Source organism: Salmo salar, chromosome 14 (genome assembly GCF_965601325.2).
Source record: "Salmo salar chromosome 14, fSalSal1, whole genome shotgun sequence".
Lineage (NCBI taxonomy): Eukaryota > Metazoa > Chordata > Actinopteri > Salmoniformes > Salmonidae > Salmo > Salmo salar.
The window spans coordinates 74,835,131-74,854,908 of NC_138304.1; the positions used below are offsets into that span (position 1 = coordinate 74,835,131).

Genomic DNA, 19,778 nt, shown 5'->3' on the forward strand with positions numbered 1-19,778 from the left:
GATTTAGAATGGGAAGATGTACCAAAACACATTTAAATAAATAAAACATTTAGGAACATTTTTGTTTTTTCTAAAGTGCCATGCCGAAATGCCACCTCAATTCAAGAATGACCCAGGTGTATAGCTTCAAATCGTTTTTCTATCAAGGATTTTTTTAAGGGCATTATAAGGATTTATACATGCTTATAATAATTTTTTTTTAAAGTAATAATGCACCTGTTGGTTTTGAGTTAGTTTTACAATTGTGAGTTGTTGCACCCCTGTCATATCATTCTTCATGAAAACTAAATGACACAGTTGTGTGCATACAGCCATTTATTTATAAGGTAAACTTAGAAAAAATACATGGGTTAGAATGATATAAGATTGATTAATGCTTATGTAACAAACTGAAGTTTCTATTTGCTGAAGCATAGTGAGCATGACCGACATCCTTTTTACACTTTTTTGTTCTTGTCATCATCCTCTTATTCTTGACAAATTCCACAAGATAGTGATGGAATGGAATATTGATATTGTATACATCTGGACAATTCTCCATTGATTGAGACTCAACTATCACTCGCTCTTGAGTGGTGCAGTGGTCTAATGCACTGCATCTCAGTGCAAGAGGCTTCAATATAATCCCTGGTTCGAATCCAGGCTGTATCACATCTGGGAGTCCCATAGAGCGGTGCACAATTGGCCCAAGGTCGTCCAGGTTTGCCCTGGGTAGGCCATCATTGTAAATAAGAATTTGTTCTTAAATGACTTGCCTAGTTAAATAAAGGTTTAATAAAAACTCATGTTAATATTGAGGGGCCATCATAGCTTGACTGAATAACTAGGCCTGCTCTGTTTCTTTCTCTCTCTCGCGCACACGCGCGCGCGCACACACACACACAGGGAGAGACACCTGCAAAGTAGCTCTGTTCTGTCATAGACAATTCTCCATCCAGATAATAAGGACACGAAAGAAAAGCCTGTTCAGCATTAAGGCAAGATCCCCATAGCAATGTAAAGAATAGCAGTATAGGAAGGCTGAATTACAGGGTATAGGGCAGGCTATAGAGGTCAAAGAAACCGGTCTGATTGAGTTGCCAGCATGAGGCCTTCTTTATTAGGACCGTTTGAACAGGGGAAGAACGGTGTGGATGGGAGGTCGAGCTAATAAACTCAGCCTAGAGCGCAAGGACAAAGCACTCCTGACTGAGCTTAAAGGTTCCCAACCTTTGCCACGTTCAACTAGCGTTCGGACAAATTTGAGAATCTGTTGCTTTGTTCTCCTGCCCAAATGGCGTCCCGCACTAGGAGATTAGAATTGTTGTCGCTCACGTAAGAGACATGCTTGAGAGGTGTAAACAGGCGCCCGTTGTCGGCATTATGATTTGAATCCGCTAACTTGAATGGTTATCTTTTTATTATGGTAACTATAGATTTCGAATGCCTAATTACTATTATGAAATTGCCTAATAAATGACTTTTTATTTGACATTTTTTATGGAAATTTGAATACGTTACAGTGAAATCATAACAATAGCCTTAATAAAGCATTCATTATGTTTGCTTAATTGAACAGAATCAGCATGTTTTCATGTTTATAAGGACATATATTTCGAAGTAGGTTGCACAGTGCCTTGCATGGTGTTTCCAAGCCCGTCATATTACGCGATGGAAAAAAAGTTTAAAATCTGTAGTTGTTACAGAGTCCGTAACATAGAATATATCTAGGCTACACAATAACCCACTAAGTTAACGCAGGTTTATTCAATATAGTCCATTTATAATTAATTCCGTTTCAAGTAAAACATTTTTGTCAATGGTATTTTACAACCTCATAAGTTACCAGTTTGTATCCAGGCTAATAGGCTACTAACTTTTTTCTGTCAATGTTTCAAAACACAAATAAAATGAACTTACCCATGTTGAAACTCTTATAAGCCTTTGTATCACTGTAAGCCTGACATTACCAATTGTTTAACTTTCTGTCCATGTCCCACGTTTCTTGGTACGCTTCTTTAATTCGATCTGTTTGATGTTAATTCAATGCATTTGACTTGTGAAATCCCCCCCAAAATAAAAATGTAATTGATAGGTACCAAAAGGCTGTTATTGGTATTTAAAGATCTACGGTAGCCTATTTCACCGTCCACCCCCTTGAGAATAGACTTATGGTGGAAATTACGAAATTCCCCTCATTCCATTTGAAAACGTAGAAACGGACTTATAGCCTATATTTTCCCCAAGAGACCTAGACTAGTTACCAATCTTTTTAGAAAACATTCCACTCATTGTAGAATACTGTGTCACATACAGTACCAGTCAAAAGTTTGGACACACCTACTCATTCCAGGGTGTTTCATTATTTTCTACATTGTAGAATAATAGTGAAGACATCAAAACTATGAAATAACACATATGGAATCATGTAGTAACCAAAAAGTGTTAAACAAATCAAAATATATTTTATATTTGAGAATATTCAAAGAAGCCACCCTTTGCCTTTTTGACAGCTTTGCCACACCAGTTGCTGGTGTATAAAGAGAACACAGCCATGCAATCTCCATAGACAAACACTGGCAGTAGAATGGCCTTACTGAAGAGCTCAGTGACTTTAAAAGTGGCGCCTTCATAAGCATTAATCAATCTTTTGATATCATTCTAACTAAATGACACAGTGGGGTTCATACAGTCATTATTTATAAAGGTACGCTTTAAAAAACTACATTATTTATTTATTGAATCTCATATGAGATCAGCTAAATGAAGTGTAATACATTTGGTAAAAGAGGTAACCTCAATTAGGTCAATTCCTCTGTGACTGTGACACAACTGGTAGGCCACGACAACTGTCACTTCTAATTTTCTTGCACTAATGACTATTTGATGAAGGAACAATTGTGAAACGCCCCGATTGTATGCAATTATTACCTGTGGAAAGTGGCGACAGAACAGAGCTAATCGCCATTCTAAAGACGATGCTGCCGTCATGTGGTGTTTTTTTGTGTATTTCATATCCCCATGCTTTTACTGATGCTGTGAGTTGACAAAGTATAGGATTCTGCTTCCCCCTGCTGTCTCTTAAGTTGCACTACACATATTTAGAGTTGAGTGGTTCTCTCTTTCAAAATCAAGAGTCAATGTTTATCTGTTGGTTTGGAAATTGTAATGTGTTGATCTGTAAAGGTATAATCTGAAATATTTACAGCATTTTCAATGGTAATGGCTTAAAAACTTAATCAGTCAATTGTGACTGCTGAGGCCAAATACAGTAAAATGACAATATACTGTATGTCATGGTAAAACAAGAAAGAAGAGCAGCAGAGCTTTAATAACAGAGTTGCCAGTGCGTTACTACAGTCCACATCACTAAGGATCGATCATGGTCCACACACGCCAACACAGTCGTGAAGAGGACACAACAACACCTCTTCCCCCTCAGGAGGCTGAAACGATTTGGCCCTCAGATCCTCAAAAAGTTGCACCATTGAGAGTATCTTGACTGGCTGCATCACCACCTGGTATGGCAACTGCTTGGCATCCGACCGCAAGACGCTACAGAGAGTAGTGCGTAGGGCCCAGTCCATCACTGGGATCGAGCTCCATCCAGGACCTCTATTCCAGGCGGTGTCAGAGAAAGGCTCCAAACATTGTCAAAGACTCCAGCCACTCAAGTCCTGTTCTCCTTGCTACCGCACGGCAAATGGTACCGACGTCTGGAACCAACAGGACCCTGAACAGTTTCTACCCCCCAGCCATAAGACTGTTAAATAGTTAACCAAGTAGCTACATGGACTATCTGCATTGACCCTTTTTGCACCAACTTTGACTCATCACGTACACTGCTGCTACTGTTTATCTGTCACTTTATTCCTAGTTATATGTACATATAGTATCTACCTCAATTACCTCGTGAACCCTGCAAATCGACTCGGTACGAGTACCCCTCGTATATAGCCAAGTTATCGTTACTTATTACGTATCTATTATTACGTGTTTTACTTTTCTTTACTGCTCTATTTTCTTTCTATCTGCATTGTTGGCAAGGACCCGTAAGTAAGCATTTCACTGTTAGTCCACACCTGTCGTTTACGAAACACGTGACGGATAAAAAGGGATTGGAGTATTATCCCAAAACCTCCAGTCTACATCTTATAGTATCTTAACTACTGTATTACAATATTCTGTCATGTCATCTATGTAGTTAGCAGTGAAGCTGGTGGAAGGAGGTATAGGACGGGCTGGGATGGAATAAATTAACGTGATTTCCATGTTTGTGTTTGATACCGTTACATTTATCCCATTCCAGCCATTACAATGAGCCAGTCCTCCTATAGCTCTTCCCACCAGCCTCCACTGGTAGTTAGTAGTACTATTGAAAATGACTTTGAGCCCTGTAATTTTTACGCCCCCATTACTGTTGATCTCTTTTCCTCTGTCTGCCTGCCTGTCTGATTTGTCTATATGCCTGTCACACACACACACACACACACACACACACACACACACACACACACACACCCACGTTAGCTAGAGATAGAGCAGGTGTGCGGGTGGCCGCTTTGGTTGGTTTTGTCGCCATGGTGACGGCGTGTTGCCAGGCAGCAAGCGATGGCCCTCGGGAGCAGCGGGTCACTGCACACTAAGGGCTCTCCGCCCACATACACACCTCTCAGCTGTACCACACACACACACACACACACACACACACACCTCAGAGGAGAGTGGGAAAGAGGGAACAAGGCAGGAATGTTTTAAGAATAAACACTGGAGTATTTGAGTGAACAGCGATGAGTCCAGATCTGAATCCCGTCAAAAACCTGTCGAGACCTGAAAACAGCAGTTGGTGGAAGGCACCATTCAAACATTGAAGAATTGGAGTAGTTTGCAGCTGAAGCTCCTGGGTGCCAGTAATTTGGGCCATGCCATTTGATTTAATGTTCTTAATTAACATTAATGTAATTTTTCATAAACCAAATTGGTTCTGCAATGTTGACAATCCAATACCAAGTGTGGAGACAGGTAATGGAGCCAGTCGATGCATTTCAACACAGAGAGATTTTTTCTCTAGCTTTTTCACAGATCAAATCACAAATTGTGTTTACATTATGTTCCCAGTCATAAAACCAATAAATATTACAGGGAATTTGAAACAAATAATCCATTCTAAATATTAGATAATGTTTATAAAAGCATTTAAGAAGGGCAATCCACCACCCCACCCTGCATTATCTGGGAATTTAGTTATTATTCCTTAAAACTCCATTACGCTAAAACAAGATAATCATCACTAAAATCCATTGATTCATCAATTCAGTTATGGAGTTGAATTTTCTGGTCATCCAATACAGTCATGATATCATTTTCCTGTAATAAGTGTACCAAATGTCCATGTTTATTATGAATGTGTTAAGGGTGTGTACTGGAGGTGAAGTCAGGTGCAGGAGAGCAGAGTGTAGTGAACAGGCGCACTTTTTATTCCGGTCCAACGAAAGCACAGAAGTACATAAATGTGCCCAAACACGGAACATAGACAAAAGTATGGCATGTAACAATACCCACATAACATAAGTACAATTTCACACAAAGACATGGAGGGGAACAGAGGACTAAATACATGCAGTGTGATTAGGGAATGAAAACCAGGTGTGTATGGAACAAGACAAAACAAATGGGAATATGAAAAACGGAGCGGCGATGGCTAGAAAGCCAGTGACGTCGATCGCCGAACGCCGCCCGAACAAGGAGAGGAGCCGACTTCGGTGGAAGTCGTGACAGAATGTGTAAAGACCTCTATCCAATCTGGGGGTTACATGTTGACTGATGGGGACCAATCTGTTTGCAATGTATTTCCCCTGTAGCCTACCTAAGCTTCTTACATAAAACACATACAGCTATATTCTCCCCTCACCCCAGACTTTTTTCTCTCCTCTCTGTCACACACATGGTTCCATTGTATTTTCATGACAGGTTTTACTAGGTTATTGTTGATGATTAACAAAAGGCTACGCTCATAAACCAAGAAAGGTTTATGGTTCATAAAGATGGCAATTTGTCTTTCCAAGATCATCCATCCTGATAGAAGTTGATTTACAAATGCTTCATAAAACCTCAGCAAAATACACACACTGTCATGTGTTCTTAAAAACCTGGTTAAATACCAACAAACATTGTGGTCTATAAGTTACAGACCCAAAGGGGTCTAAATTGTGCAGTAGTTTCTTTGTGGATGGGTCCTTTTTCACTCTGAATTCCCTACTTTTCCATCACACAACATTTTTTTTTCTTCTACTGAATTATTTATGACCTTCCTAAGCTGTAGTCTGATTTAGAAGTATGGAAATTCTTGTGGCGTCTCAGTCAGACATTCAAGGTGCTTCTTCCCTTGACATCAATGGAAGTGTCGCAGATTGGGATCTGTGAAGTTCATGGCTAAAAGCCTGACATGTTACCCCTCGCGCAGGCTTCTTCAGACAGGTACAGACGCTTCAGAAGGGTGGTCACGTGTTTGCGAGGCATGGGGATAATTTGAGTGGTAAGGCTAACCTAAAACATTATCCCAGTTTGATATGCTGCTTGTGTATCAATTTCCGAATCAGCTAAAAATAGAAAAACATCATGTTTTGGTCACGGAGACAAATGCACATGGCTAGCTGGCTGCAGCAGGTTCTACCATTTGACAATAGCCTGGAATCACCAGTTATTACTTTTAAACAAAATAACTTTTTGGGTATACGGTTGTTTGGTTTACTGTTTTAACAGTCGCTAAGATTATATTTGGTTATCAATGCAAAATAGGATACTTTGATGAATAGCCTATAGATAAGACCAAGGAACCAAGCCACAATACAATCCCCACGGCTACCTCAATTTTCAGCTATTACAAAAGTATTTCTTCGATGAGGTTTAATGGCGGTTGGCATCCAATAAATGTTGCATTACCGCCACCTACTAGGCTGAAGTATAACTCCTTTATACTTTGCTTAAATAAAAAAATACCCTACCATCTAACCCTACACTCACTAAAAACCCACCACTCCACTATTTAAATCAATCTAGTCCTACCTCAGGCCAACAGCCTGAAAGGAATGAACACCAGCACTCAACACACCCTGTAACTCTTCTGACATCAAGTCTTGCACACCCAAATACCTTTCTGCAGCTGCCACCACAACCTCAATTTTCTGCAACCTACGTTCCATCCCTGCAGTACAGTTGATAACCATTGCTATAAATGCTAAAAATCCAATCTTACTGAGGCATATATCACTTGTTGGCCTATCCCTATGTACTGGTACAGATCTAAACTCAGCAAAAAAATTACTGTCCCTTTTTCAGGACCCTGTCTTTTAAAGATAATTCGTAAAAATCCAAATAACTTCACAGATCTTCATTGTAAATGGTTTTAACACTGTTTCCCATGCTTGTTCAATTAACCATAAACAATAAATGAACATGCACCTGTGGAACGGTCGTTAAGACACTAACAGCTTACAGACAGTAGGCAATTAAGGTCACAGTTATGAAAACGTAGGACACTAAAGAGGCCCTTCTACTGACTCTGAAAAACACCAAAAGCAAGATGCCCAGGGTCCCTGCTCATCTGCGTGAACGTGCCTTAGGCACGCTGCAAGGAGGCATAAGGACTGCAGATGTGGCCAGGGCAATACATTGCAATGTCCGTACTGTGAGACGCCTAAGACAGCGCTACAGGGAGACAGGATGAACAGCTGATTGTCCTCGCAGAGGCAGACCACGTATAACAACACCTGCACAGGATCGGTACATCCGAATGTCACACCTGTGGGACAGGTACAGGATGGCAACAACAACTGCCTGAGTTACACCAGTAACGCACAATCCCTCCATCAGTGCTCAGACTGTCCGCAATAGGCTGAGAGAGGCTGGACTGAGGGCTTGTAGGCCTGTTGTAAGGCAAGTCCTCACCAGACATCACCGGCAACAACGTCGCCTATGGGCACAAACCCACCATCGCCGGACCAGACAGGACTGGCAAAAGGTGCTCTTCACTGACGAGTTGCGGTTTTGTCTCACCAGGGGCGATGGTCAGATTCACGTTTATCGTCGAAGGAATGAACTTTACACAGAGGCCTGTACTCTGGAGTGGGATCAATTTGGAGGTGGAGGGTCCGTCATGGTCTGGGGCGGTGTGTCACAGCATCATCGGACTGAGCTTGTTGTCATTGCAGGCAATCTCAATGCGGTGTGTCACAGGGAAGACATCCTCCTCCCTCATGTGGTACCCTTCCTGCAGGCTCATCCTGACATGACCCTCCAGCATGACAATGCCACCAGCCATACTGCTCATTCTGTGCATGATTTCCTGTAAGACAGGAATGTCAGTGTCCTGCCATGGCCAGCGAAGAGCCCGGATCTCAATCCCATTGAGCACATCTGGGACCGGTTGGATCGGAGGGTGAGGGCTAGGGCCATTTCCCCCAGAAATGTCTGGGAATTTGCAGGTGCCTTGGTGGAAGAGTGGGGTAACATCTCACAGCAAGAACGGGCAAATCTGGTGCAGTCCATGAGAAGAAGATGCACTGCAGTACTTAATGCAGCTGGTGGCCACACCAGATTTTGATTTTGACCCCCACATTGTTCAGGGACACATTATTCAATTTCTGTTAGTCACATGTCTGTGGAACTTGTTCAGTTTGTCTCAGTTGTTGTTCATACAAATATTTACACATGTTAAGTTTGCTGAAAATAAACACAGTTGACAGTGAGAAGACGTTTCATTTTTTGCTGAGTTTACTACTCACACCACTCCAAGCAGGATCCTGCCCCCTTCACCCATCTTCCTCTACGTTATTCACTGCCTCAGCATATGACAACTTCTGCACTACTCTAACCCTGGAAACCTCAACCTGCCTCTCTCACACGGGACATTTCTGATCCCCAGCCCCATGGGCACCCCTACAATTAACACGTACTGCTTCTTTCCCCAAGGCTACACATTCCTTTGTCTCATGTCCTTCTGCACACTTCTCACACCTAGGAACACACTGCTGCCACATGCACATAAGCTTGACACCTGTAACAACATAATATATTCAGCCCAAAAGCTTGTACGGGATAACTTATATATCCCAATATCACTTTGTCGGGCAAAGACTCAACATCAAAACTCATAAGAACAGACAACGAATCTTCTGTTTCACCACTCACGCCACCCTGTCTGTGTCGCACCAAATGACGAGCATCACAAACACCGGGAATCTTCCCCTTCAGTTGGTCAACTTTCACATTTACTGCTACACCAGTAATCACTCCTTTTAATGGCGCCCTTTTCTTGAGAGCAAAACAATTCACATCTCGTCTCCCCATTCATTTAACATGGAGCGCCTCTCCCTCTGACCAGCAGAAACACAAACAATTATCACAAGACCACTTCTGGTTACCCTCACCTATTCCACCAAGCAAGGAGTTTGTATGGAGATCAATGAGTGAAGAATTTGGATTACAAAACAATGAATGGCTTATTTGCTACATGAGGTTAATTTAATCGAATAGAAGTTTTGTAACGCTTAGCTAAGTAGTTACAAGTGTACTGATATAATTAGGACACGTGACACCCAGACAACTTTGAGAAAAAACACTTTATATCGGAGTTGTCTCGAGATGGCTATGCATATTCATAGATTGAGGCTAGTAGCATAGCATCTCTCTCCATTGAATACAGGCGGTTGACATCAACAACCCTCATCGAATATTAAAAATAGGATTACAATAATAAGATGCATCCACAAATCCAATGAAAGCATAGGCGGGAGCTAGATAGCCTGCCGTATTGCATTGTGGACAATGACTACAATTGTTAGGGCAGAGAGACATGTATCTTGTCAGTATATCCATAATCTTTGTTGTAACACAAGTTAGAGGAGAGCCTGGCTGCAGTCCAAACACTTAAAAGACACACCCTCATCCACTTACCCATGCCTTATGCCCTTGGGGGAATCCCTGTCGCCATCTTGGAGGGTGGTCCAAATAATTAACCAAGCAAGGGAAGTTTGCAACTTAAGCCCCTCAACCCTCGTTTTCAGTCGGCTTTGCACGTGTACAATTATGTTCACTCCGGGGCCTGAAACACCCCATAACTCAATTCGCGATGATTGTACATCCGCTACGAAAAGTCCTTCAAAAACATAGAAACAACATCAATGGAGAAGTCAACATACAAGTGTAAGTAAAAACGAATGCAAATAAGGTCGAAATTTTGCTACTACGTAAAAAGTAAATATGTTATTGTTTGGTTATCTTTTGGAAATTGTAGAAATAAAACATTTCACTTCAGAATTTCCAGCTAGGCAGGCTAACGTTAGTTAGCCAATTAATTTTCTAGCTATCATACAGTAGGCATATATTAACAATGATATATTTAATATAAGTAGACATGCACTTGTAATTGAATGTAGAACATATAAAGAACCCACAAGCCACCGGTGGCTGAAAACACAATCATCGCGGGATGAACGAGTGACACATTATTTAAAAATAATGTATTCCTCCCTCGCCCTTGCCCTGCAAGTGTATACTCGTCAGGCGTCATGATACGTCATCAGAAGTGTCCACTTAATTTGAGGGCTGAGGGGGTGTGTCTAAAGTGTTTGGACCGCAGCCCCGTCAGAGATGTTATTTATTTTGGGAGATTGCAAAATATGACCTTTTCATTCAAGACAGGATAAATATATTGTTTCAGGTGATAATAAAACATGTTTTGTTTCGTTACTTTTTCCTCAACTTGTTTCTCTAACTTTATAGGAAGTCAAGCTAGCTAGTACTGCAGAGCAGAGAGCTGGCTAGCTCAACCTAGTCTCAGAGCATTTTGTATTATTCTGTATGTAAATCCGAGAGACTCCTTTTCGTATGCTATGTTACAAATTACCATTTGTACAATTGAGGATGAGATTCGAACTCGCAATTTGTTTGTGTTTTTGCCTTAAGTAACCAACCTTCTTATGTAACATATTGTTGTAATTGAGTGTACTGTTATATCTAGTCTATGAGACCAGGCTGGCTAGCTAGCTAAAGCTTGGCTAGGTTGAAGTTACCATTTTGGCAAGTCACCCCCACCTAATCATTTTCATAAAAACAAACGTCATTCCCATCACAATAAACTTAAACGGGAGGCAACAGTCATATAATTAGCTTAATAACAGGCAATGTGTATTGTTAACATTACTATTGAAATTATTCTCACTTATAGGAATGGGTAATTGTTTACAAGTTGCTAGCTATCCCATAATGACATTACCGAAAACCATACATTTTCAACTTCTTCTGTGGTTTGTTAACTTCCTGTTCTTCGATGGACTCTGGCTGGACAGAAGATGATGGAAAGTTTGAAAATTGTCAAAGTATGCGGTGTCTGTCTCGCAACAGAGTCTTCCACTGCAAGGGGGTGCTGCATTTCCATTCTGTTATGGACGTCCCCATTGAAATTCATGACATCCGGTGCAACATAACGGAGTGATTATGGTAATGTAAATGAATAAACAATGTGAAAGAGATTGATGCTTAAAGGGCAATTGCGCAAATTTTCAACCTCATATTTATCATCTCCAGCACTAAACCAGTGTCTACCAGAGGAGGCTGGTGGGAGGGGTATAGGAGGATGGGCTCATTGTAATGGCTGGAACAGCGTCAATGTGGTTTCCATATGTTTGACGCCATTCCAGCCATCACAATGAGCCCATCCTCCTATAGCTCTTCCCACCAGCCGCCACTGGTGTCTACATATGTGAAAACAGAGTGTTTCTATGATCTGTGGTTAAAAATATAAGAAGAAAGCTTCTGTGTGACATCACAGGGTAGGATAAAAGTAAAAAAACTGTGATTTTCAAAACCTGCAACAAGTTTCTAGCCCAAGGGAGGGTATTTTCTTGCTCCCCACGTCACCGTGAAGCTCATTGTTTGAAAATCACTGTTTTTAAAATGTTTTAACTTTGTCATTTTTACCGTAATTTTTTATTCTACTAAACTTAGAAATGTGCCATTTTCAGATATGTTGACACTAGAGATCTTGAAAATTAGGTTGAAAAGTGGTGGTATTGGCCTTTAAGGTTACTACAAGCGTCACTCCGTTGATCTTTGTGCATGTGAAGTGGGATTTTTGGAGCAGGGAACACCTTTTGGTAACACGATATGCTCACTGGGGGGCGATAGCAAAGTTTTTCATTTAATTTCACCTTCTCTTGCTAGTATTAGCTAGCTGGCAGCCTAACCTTGCTGCTGGCTTTAACCTGGCTAAAAGCATAGCAAACTAGCTAGCCTTTTTAGCTTCCCACATCTCCGTTTGAAAGAATCATTCCTATATCAGCTAAAAATAGAATACCGTCATGTTTTGGTCATGGAGGAAAAAAAGCACATAGCTAGTTGGCTACAGTAGGTTCTACCATTTCAAAATAGCCTGGAATCACCAGTTATTACTTTTAAACAAAATACCTTTTTTGGGTATATTCTTGTTGTTTGGTTTACTGTTTGAAAAGTCACTGAGATTATATTTGGTTGTTTATCAACGCAAAATAGGTTACTTTGATGAATAGCCTATAGATTAGGGAACCAAGCAACAACAGTACCAGTACTGCGCGTCTCCATTTTCAGGTTGTACAAAAGTATGTAGAATATTACAAGGAGCCGCCCCTTTTGTGACAGAAAACAACATTGCAACACTGCGCTATGCGCCGTACGGTCAGTCTACATAGTGTTTGAATTTACCTTTTAAGGAACAGACAGTAGTAGACGAAAGCCCATGAGTGAAGTCGGGGGAGGTGCGTCTGCGACAGCTGAAAGACGGACACAAATGTGTTTTTTCAACAGTAAGGCTCAGATCAACATGGCAGAGTTGCCATGTTTGTAAATGTTTTTCTTTATAATGCCGAAATAAACAACTCATATCATACACGCACAATCCCTGAAATCATGTGTGTACATTGGAGCCTACAATCAATTGACAGAGTGAGAGAGCCACGAATATCACACTTATTTGTAGGCTATATGTATATCCACGGTACACATACATCCAGGCAAATTAGTTCCTGTTTCAGTCATGTCTCTGGCCACGTTTGCGTGGGTCAAACAAAAACACCCTAATGCAGACATTATACAACCGGTGGGTCTAATCCTGAATGTTGACTGGTTAAAAGCGCATTCCAGCCTGTGTCTATTCCACAAATTACCACCAGCTAAATCTATGACGTTGAAATGCCTATTTACTTTCTGCAGCTATCGCCTGCATTGTGGGAGGCTCTATATAAGTGATATTGCCCGAGAAGCCGGTGTTTGGAGGATATATTGGCATGGGTGTTGTTAGGCCCAAGACAAATTTGAGACTGAGAAATGCTGCAGGATTAAGGTTGTGAAGAGCAACTCCAGAAATGTTGGGAGAATCCCAATTGCAAACTCCTCATGACCTCTCTCCTCTCCTCCTTCTTAAAACCCATTGGAGGAGAAGGTCAGAGGGGCGGGACCTCTGGCTTTCTCGTCCAATGGGTTTTAAGAAGGAGGCAAGGAGAGCGGTGCACGGATTATGCAACTGAGAATCTTCATGACCTTTGATCACATGGTTGTTGTAAAGTTCATGCAGTTGACATGTAGGCACAAGTCGGACAATTTTTATCCCCAGAATGCAACACATTTTGAAAGGTGGTGATGACTTGACAAAAGTGACCCGCTTGAACACACTCATACTGTAGGTCCTGAGTTCAATAAGGGGGGAAGGTAGGCTACTCACTAAGCAATCAACCATTGTGACGTCCTTTACACAAGGTCTTTGGAAATTATGTTATGGGCAATAACAATCGATTTAGGAGGTGAAAGCAATTGGTTAATCAAGATAATTAGAACACACTACCTGCTGCCTAAATAATAGGCCTATACATGCCTATACTGTTGAAGTGGCACCCTCTTCTGATCATGGAGGAGACTTCACAGAGGTTTTTTACAGTGTCCACATTTCCACTTTCTTTGCTGTCAACTCAAAGACTAGGGGAGAATCTCAATTGCATACTCCTTGAGTCCGCTCTCCTGCCTCCTTTTCAAAATTCATTGGAGGAGAAGGTCAGAGGGGAGGGACCTCTAGCTTTCTCATCCAATGGGTTTTGAGAAGGAGAGAGGACGTGATGAGTATACAATTGAGATTCTCCCAACAATCTGTAGGTATACTAATGTCCTAACTGTAAACCACATAATTGTAAAACAGCTAACGGGTCTTCTACATGAACACGGGGAGGTAGGCCATTCGACTATACACACAGTGACATTTTACCCACATGCAAAATCATGCAAAAGGTAAATAAGCGGAGGGATACAAACATCCTTGTAGAACATGGCCGTCATCCCGTCTCCTTCATGCCCTTCCTATTTACAGTAACTTATACTGTGATTGGCTTTGATGCTGGAGTGTCAGTTTTCTATTGGCTTCTTACAAGTCACTCATGAACCGTGTCAATGACGTAGGTTGTGCACTAGCTACATTGTATCGTTTGGCTGAACGGAATAGTTACATTTTACGGAGAAGGGGAGAGTGGATTTATCTAAATTGAGACGTCAATCATGATTATAGCGCATCGTCTTTTCATTATACCTCTATTTTAAACCATTCCTCTATCTTTTCACACGATTGTGGATGTAATATTTCAGGGTAAGTGGAATTCTACATTTGCTTCCTGCGTTTTCGTTTTTTCCCCTCGTAAGAACAAGAGTGCTTGTATTGTTTTAATCAAACCGTTCTAGACAGAGGATAGCCTAATAGGCAAATTTGTATTGACAACATTATTCGCCCCCTAAATTGTTTTTTAAAATTATTATTATAATTGGTGTGTTCAGTAGTCGCAGTCATGGCACTTGATGGTTGGGTTGTATTTGTCGGAAGAGTTGAGGCTGGCAAGCAAGGTAGACTAATGGCTGTCGGTCGGCTTCGCCAGAGATTGTGAAATGGCCTAAAAGAGCACCTTCGCTAGACGACATATGAACCCTCCATTATGGTGTGAACGGTGAAAGCCCTCGGTTTATAACGGTTGAGGTGCGCGCATGTTGACAACAGGGCCACAACCAAAACAATAGAGCTAGAGCGAGCTGTCACAGCGGATTTGTTGTCTGACTGTCAGTCTCTTGCCACGTTCAAAATAACTTGGAACTCGGAAATCTCCGACTTCAGTACTATTATGGAAACGGGTAAAAACGAACTCCGACTGGGAAAATCGTTTTGAACGGTGGTCCAACTCGGAATTCCAAGTTGACAAGTCGGGCATCTTTGTAGAACATCAACTTTCCGACCTGAAGATCACTGACGTCATGATTTGACCTCGCCCCCCCGGTGTTCCCAGTTGGCTTGAAAGCGCCATCAGAATGTCTGTCCGTCTTTGACTTGTCTGTCAGTCTGTGCCTACAGTAGGCTGGCTTGCTATTATTTTTTTTAATTTTTTTTAGACCATTCTTTTTCATAGAAAATAATAGGCTACACTTCAGGCTGCACACTGTAGACCATATATTTCCCCTGGATTAACAGTCATACTTTCATCTTCAATGTAGTTGTTAGTGACGAAATACTCAGGTAGGCTAGCTATCAAAGGCAAAAACAGATGTCAGTGCACGCTGATAAAACTTTCAAACATTTTTTTTATATTTGCATTTTATAATCACTATACTTCAAATCTCTCTGCATTTTAAAATCATTATACCTCTCAAATCTCTCTCATGTAATTATTGCACCTTGATGTACTGGCTTTGCATGTGATTATTAAAACAAACAACAAATCACTAATTTGTGATGCTGGGGTTTGGAGATCATATAATACTATGTGCATGCTGTACTGCACATAGGGGCCTACATATTTAGATTTGTATACCTTCACACAGCATACCTTTAATAAATCCTATTACATTTGAAGGGAAACTTCTTGTATAAAGCTTCTTATGCAGAGATGGTCTTTCAAAGTATTTTGAAGGCCTTGACCACCGTTCAAATATAACAGATGTTATCTCATGTGGAAAATTTGCTCAGATTTCTGTAGCCAAGTGAGCAGTGCCATAGAACAGAGGGTATGGATTCCCTAGCTGTTAGTCCACCTAAATACTGTACTTACCCTTTAGCTTATGCATAACCTCTTGATGCATCAGCAGACATTAATATTAGATTCCGGGCCTTGAATTAGATTCGTAGTGGAACGTTAATCATTTTAATGTCATGTGACCTGGAAATTGGCGGCTATGTTGTGTGGAGGGTCCCAAGGGATCCGGTTCTTAGTCTGATTCTAATGCTGCTGCTCGGGTAGAAGTAGGCCAGACACAGCCTTGTGCTTTGGGGCCAGTCTGAAGGACACAATCATGTAGACTCCGATAGTCATTTTATCAATGCTTGAAAATATACTCGTATAACCCAAGTTATTGTAAGCCTTACTTACAGTATGACATAGTTTGTTACACAAAACATCACCCAGACTTATACCAACTTTTGATTTTGTTGAATTCATGGGAAATATTTCCCATGAATTCAACAAAAGCAAAAGTTGGTATAAGTCTGGGTGATTTGAAATATATATATATATATATATATAACAATGGAGTACACATTCAAGCTGTTATCAGAAACCAATGAACTTCCAACCTTCTAAACACATCACAAGCCATTCTAAGAGACAATTTATGTTTGATCAAAAAATATGGTCGGAGGCACGGGAAGGATGGTGTGACACAATTGCAGGACCTCCGGAGGGACACAGTGGCCAATTGGAGCTCCGTGCCGCACGCCTCTCAAATTTTTTAACAATTCTGAGGGCTCTGCATTGACATTATTGGTTGAAGGTAGGTGAGGGTGGGAGGTCCTGTATAAACACCTACTTACTTACTTGACAACTTCCTTCACAGTTCTGCGCTGCTCAGCGATGCACAAGAAGTATGAATGCCCTGGCACCCCTACTGTACTTCTCTCACCCCAGGATTTACGGTATTACCGGCTTAGTACACAAAGGGGTGCCAAATAACCCGCAAAAAAGCCTATTGGGCGTCTACCAGAATGCCCCCCCAAAAATTGCACAAGTAATAGAGAATTTCCATGGCGTATGCTAGCTAAATATGCTAATGAGCACAAAGGAAAATAAACAAATTGCAAAGACGGGTAATCCAGCTCATGAAGTTAAACAGGTAGGAACTTGTCACCTTAATAATTCAGCCACTTAGCAAATTAAGTTAGGGGTCTTCTTAACTAGGCTTGGGTGGTGTCCAGACTGGCATACCAAGATATTCAGTAACACTGTCACTGCACACAAGGGGCGCGGTTTTCAAACCCAACTGACCCTGCTTAGCTTTCGAGATCAGATGAGACTGCAGAGCATTTAGCACATTTTATCCAATTAACTTAGGAGTTATAAGATATCTAGCTGGCAAACATTTAGTTGTGAATTCCATACTGTAATTAGATCACCTGGTGCATGCTTCACAACAGTGAGTGACTCACAAGGCTCCGGTCTCTCGTCATTGTGTGCTTGTAAACAAACACTACGTGACTGGGGACTACCGGTAAGCTTGATAATGAAAAATTGTGACAGGTTGAAAGGAAGAACGCAGTGTTCTTTATCTCCTAACTTATTGCGCAAGTTGACTGCAGGTATTTACTTATACAATTTGTTTTTGTAGTTACTTTTGAAAAATAGTTCAACGGTATTGAGAAAGCATCCCATGGCTTTTTCCAAATACCCTGGTATATGGTGTATACAGTGCATTCGGAAAGTATTCAGAACCCTGGACCTTTTCCACGATTTGTGACATTACAGGATTATTCTAAAATTAATAAATTGTTTTTTCCCCCCCTCAGCAATCTACACACAATACACCATAATGACAAAGAAAAAATAGTTTTTTAGAAATTTTGGCAAATTTAGTAAAAACAAATCACATTTACATAATTATTCAGACCCTTTCCTCAGTTCTATGTATGTTTAAGCACCTTTGGCAGCAATTACAGCCTTGAGTCTTCTTGGTTATGACGTTACAAGCTTGTCACATCCGTATTTGGTTAGTTTCTCGCATTCTTCTATGCAGATCCTCTCAAGCTCTGTCAGGTTGGATGGGAAACGTTGCTGTACAGTTATTTTCAGGTTTTTCCAGAGATGTTCAATCAGGTTTAAGTCTGGGCTCTAACTGGGCCACTCAAGGACATTCAGAGACTTGTCCCGAAGCCTCTCCTGCGTTGGTTGTGTGCTTAGGGTCATTGTCCTGTTGGAAGGTGAACCTTCGCCCAAGTCTGAGGTTCTGAGCGCTCTGGAGCAGGTTTTCATCAAGGATCTCTGTTCTTTTCTCCGTTCATCTTTCCCTCGATCCTGACTAGTCTCCCAGTCCCTGTCACTGAAAAACATCCCCACAGCATGATGCTGTCACCACCATGCTACATCGTAGGGATGGTGCCAGGTTTCTTCCAGACGTGACACTTGGCATTCAGGCCAAAGAGTTCAATCTTGGTTTCACCAGACCAGAGAATATTTTTTTCTCATGGTCTGAGAGTCCTTTAGGTTTCTTTTGGCAAACTCCAAGCGGGCTGTTGTGCCTTTTACTGAGGAGTGGCTTCCGTAGAGCCATTCTACCATAAAGGCCTGATTTGGTTGAGTGCTGCAAAGATGGTTGTCCTTCTGGAAGGTTCTCCCATCTCCACAGAGGAACTCTGGAGCTCTGTCAGTGACCATCGGGTTCTGACCAAGGCCCTTCTCCCCCGATTGCTCAGTTTGGAGGGGTGGCCAGCTTTAGGAAGAGTCTTGTTGGTTTCAAATGTCTTTATTTTAAGAATGATGGAGGCCACTGTGTTTCTGGAGACCTTCAATGCTGCAGAAATGTTTTCGTACCCTTCCCAGATATGTGCCTTGACACAATCCTGTCTCGGCGCTCTACGGACAATTCCTTCGACCTCATGGCTTGGTTTTTGCTCTGACATGCACTGTCAACTGTGGGATCTTATGTGTGCTTCTCCAAATCATGTCCAATCAATTGAATTTACCACAGGTGGACTCCAATCAAGTTGTAGAAACATATCAAGGATGATCAATGGAAACGGGATGCACCTGAGCTCAATTTTGAGTATCATAGCAAAGGGTCTGAATACTTATGTAAATAAGGTATTTCTGTTTTTATTTTTAATACATTTTACAAAAATGTATAACTTGTTTTCACTTGGTCATTATAGGGTAGTGTGTGTGTAGACTGAATTTTTATATGTAATCCCTTTTTAGAATAAGACTAACAATGTAGAATAAGTCAAGGGGTCTGAATACTTTCCGAATGCACTGTATGGTATACCGCCCAAGCCCAGTGTCAATGCATAATTCTACATTTTTCACGCAGGAAAAAAATTATTCTTGCTGTTTATTGTAAGCGCAGATGTAAAATGCTTCTTATTGAAATTTCTGCTCGGCATAAGATTACGTGTGTGCTTCAGTTGCTCTTCTAAAATCGGAGAATTCACGAACGGGCGTTCAGCAGACACTACTCTGACAGATGGGTATCTATTTTTCTCAGGTATTTTTTTGTGTGTAAACAGACAACTGTTCTTGGTAAAAATTAAAGATGAACTTTAAGCAAAACATTAGGAAATGTAGTTGGCTACATTCTTTCTATGATAGGCCTAAACATTAGAAATATGTTGGACATGCATCATTTTTGCCCAAAAAATACCTTCCTTTTTCATTGTAAGCTCCCTTGTGTGGCTGCCAGCCAAATAGCGTTGGACTTCTGTCATCTGATGAAAATAAGCTATTTTCTGCCAAATGTGTTGCACTAATCTATTTTCTGTG

The 19,778-nt window shown here is 41.2% G+C and overlaps 1 protein-coding gene across 5 annotated transcripts in view; it reads left to right on the forward strand.

Moving 5' to 3' along the window:
• Positions 1 to 14,433: 14,433 nt before the first annotated feature.
• Positions 14,434 to 19,778, forward strand: part of LOC106569867 (myocyte-specific enhancer factor 2D homolog) — a 37,268-nt gene continuing 31,923 nt past the window's right edge. For all 5 annotated transcript variants that reach the window (XM_014141550.3, XM_014141554.3, XM_014141555.3 and 2 more), the window contains exon 1: positions 14,434 to 14,641. The gene's annotated coding sequence lies outside the window, so the exon portion shown is untranslated. The remainder of the gene's footprint in view (positions 14,642 to 19,778) is intronic.